Consider the following 3,377-nt stretch of genomic DNA (forward strand, 5'->3'; position numbering starts at 1 on the left):
ATGCTTTCTGTGTGACTCCTTTTGGATGACTTTTGAGCACCACAGCATCTGGGCTAGTTATACCAGAAGCAGGCAGTGTTATGAGGGCCTCTCAGGAGTGGGAAGCACTGACCTTCCCACCCAGCCCCCTCCTTGCCAGGCTCATGGCTTCCTAGAGCAGCAGTCATGGCGGGAGCCTCTCCCACTTCCACAGCAAAGCTAAGGATGTCTGACTGCCAGGTCCTGAACCTGTTGAACATCCCCTGAGGGCTCCTGGACTGCAAAAGGGAATAGGCCAGGCTGAGTGCACAAATTTGGGGCCTCTATTGATCTATAATAATAAAAGTATAATATGCTAATTAGACAGGACAGCAGAATGACCTTCTGGATGTCATTCTGGACATACTTCCAGATGACCTTCAGGACAAAGCCATGGTGGTGGGGGCAGAAGCAGAGGCAATACGGGGCAATCAGGCAGGCAGGCAAGTTGTTAGGGGTGATCAGGCAGGCCTAGTGGTTAGGGGTGATCAGGCAAGCAAGAAGTTAGGAGCAATCAGGCAGGTGAGTGGTTAAGGGTGATCAGGCAGGCATGCAGAGTGGTTAGGGGCAATCAAGAAGGAAGGCAGAGTGGTCAGGGGTGATCAGGCAGGCAAAGGGGTTAAGAATGATCAGGCAGGCAGGCAGAGGGAGTTAGAGGCAATCAGGCAGGCAGGCAGAGTGGTTAGGGGCAATCAGGCAGGCAGGCAAGCAGTTAGGAGCCAGCAATCCCAGATTATGAGAGGGATGTCCACCTACTAGTTTAAGAACAATCCTGATCAGGCCTAAGTCAGCAGTTGGTCATCCCCCGAGGGATCCTGCATTGTGAGAGGATGCAGGCTGGGCTGAGTGATTTTCCCATCCCCCCGTGCATGAATTTCATGCACTGGGCCTCTATTAATAATAATAATACAGTAGTCCTTTCTTATCTGAGGGGGATGAATTCCTGAAACCACAGATGATACAGAACTCTATGTATACTATGTTGTTTCCTATACATCCACATCTATGAGAAAGTTTGATTTCCAATCTAAGCACAGTAAGAGTAACTAATAATAAAATATAACATTATCTATACTAATAAAAGAAAAATATGCAAATTAACCATCACTCTGCTACACCAAGCCATGCCCACCAGCCAATCAGTAGCAAGTATGCAAATTAACCCAACCAAGATGGTGGCCTGCCACAGAGCTGGAGCAAGCAGCAGGCTTGGGTAGCCCCAGGGATGGAGGAAGCCAAGCTTCCTGCCCACCCTGGCCAGCCCTGGCCTCCGATCAAGACTACAAAGTTTCAATGATAAAAGATAAATAAATCCTAGATACTTGCTTCCAGCTGACCCTGGCCTCCACTCAAGGAGACACTGAAAATAAATAAATAAATAAATAAATAAATAAACAAACAAACAAACAAACAAATAAAGGAGGGGCTGGGACCTTGGGTCACCAGGGGTGATCAGGCCAGGATGAGAAGACAGGGGCCATTGGGGGTAAACAGACCAGCAGGGGGGCAGTTGGGGGTGTGCAGGCCAGTGGGGAGGGAAAGTGGGGATGAGCAGGCCAGCAGGGGGGTCAGTTGGTGGTGATCAGTCTTGTGGGGTTGGGGGGAGCATTTGCAGGCGAGCAGGCTGGTGGTCTGAGGCAGTTGGGGCTGAGCAAGCTGGCAAGCAGAGTTGTTAGGGGCAATAAGGTAGGCACGCAGGTAGGTGAGCAGCTGGAGCCAGCAGTCCTGGATTGTGAGAGGGATGTCTGAATGCCAGTTTAGGTTCAATCCCTATAAACCAGCAGTGGGATATCCTTTGAGGGGTCCCAGATTGGAGAGGGTGCAGGCTGAACTGAGGAACAACTACCCCATACACAAATTTTGTGCACCAGGCCACTAGTACTAAAATAAAAGCTATGTGAATATGGTCTCCCTCTCTCAAAGTGTGGGCATTGTGATATAGAATTAGGCTATATAGGGGTGACTTGAACACCGCAATGGTAGATCTGATAACCAAAGACTGTTACAAAGTGACTAATAAGCAAGGAACATATACTACTACATTGGGATTTGATGGACAAAGAGATGATTCACATCTGGGCCAGATGGAGCCAAATGGCAAGAGATTTCATCACTGTTCCTGAGAATGACATGACATTTTAAATTTTATGAATTTTTTATTTCTGGAATTTTCCATTTAATATTTTCAGACAGCATTAAACAGGAGTAACTAAGACCCAAACTGTGGATAATAGGAGACTTCTGTCATCATAATGCATGTTCACTCCTCCACCCAGCCTGTCCTTCCACCATGCAGCCGCAAGGGAACATGCACCTGGACACTCAGGAAAATGGTACCTGGGAACCATTCTGATTGCCTAAATTCGACAATTGATCTGTCATGTCATGATCCTGACTTTTAGTGAAGGTAATTATTGCTACTTTGTTAAAGCAACAGGTCCAGATATATGCTCCACCCTAAGGAGTAACGATGCCAAGGCCACTTGCTTCTCAAAGTTTCTTCTGAGCCTCGCAGGGCTGGGATGGCTCTGGGCATGATAAATATTTAATCACATTTCTTATTTAACTGTCAGGGATCCAGACTAACCACAAACCATGGAGCATTACACTGGTACCTAAATGTCCCAGCTTCAAGAGATAGTTTTAATGCCACTATCGGGAGACTGTTGGCTACCAGAATTCTGTGATATGTTAATTGTCTTGGAAGCAAATTCTTGAACTGGGATAAAGAGAAAGTAATTTCAGCTTTCCTTGGGCAGAATTTCCCAGTGAGAGGAGTTGGCACATTTCTTGTGTGCCATTTAAGCTCTGGGCACAGAGCTAGGAAGTTTACATGTATTGCATTTTTTATCCTTACAACAGTGAGAGAAGGGGCCATTATTGTCACCAAGGAACAGAGGCTCAAGGAGGTTAAATGACCTGTTTAGATCCTTAGACGCACTCAGTGTTAGACCTAGGGATGAAGCCTGGCTGGAGTCTATGATATGGAGAAAGGGAATCAATTACACTCTTAGCATTGTCAGTCAGAAAACATGCTCTCGGAGACCGGACACTTGAGACTAGGGAGAATGCTCCTATACACAGGGAATGCCACCAGGTCTCAGTGAAGTCAATGCCAAAACATTTCCCAATGCCTCATGAATGCTCATTGAGCAAACACATTCTGTCTTATCTCAAAATACATGTTTATCAAGACACAAGGAAATGGAAAGACATTGAGTAAGTTGCTGCAGCTAATTCGAGTGAGCAGAACCCCAAGAGCCAAATAAAAGAGATGGCAGCCACTTCATCTTTATCTTTAACCTCCACTCATTCCCAGGCATTTCCTCTGCTTCTCACACAGACCTCAAGGGGCCCCC

Source organism: Pipistrellus hanaki, assembly GCF_964339955.1.
Source record: "Pipistrellus hanaki genome assembly, chromosome: 3".
Lineage (NCBI taxonomy): Eukaryota > Metazoa > Chordata > Mammalia > Chiroptera > Vespertilionidae > Pipistrellus > Pipistrellus hanaki.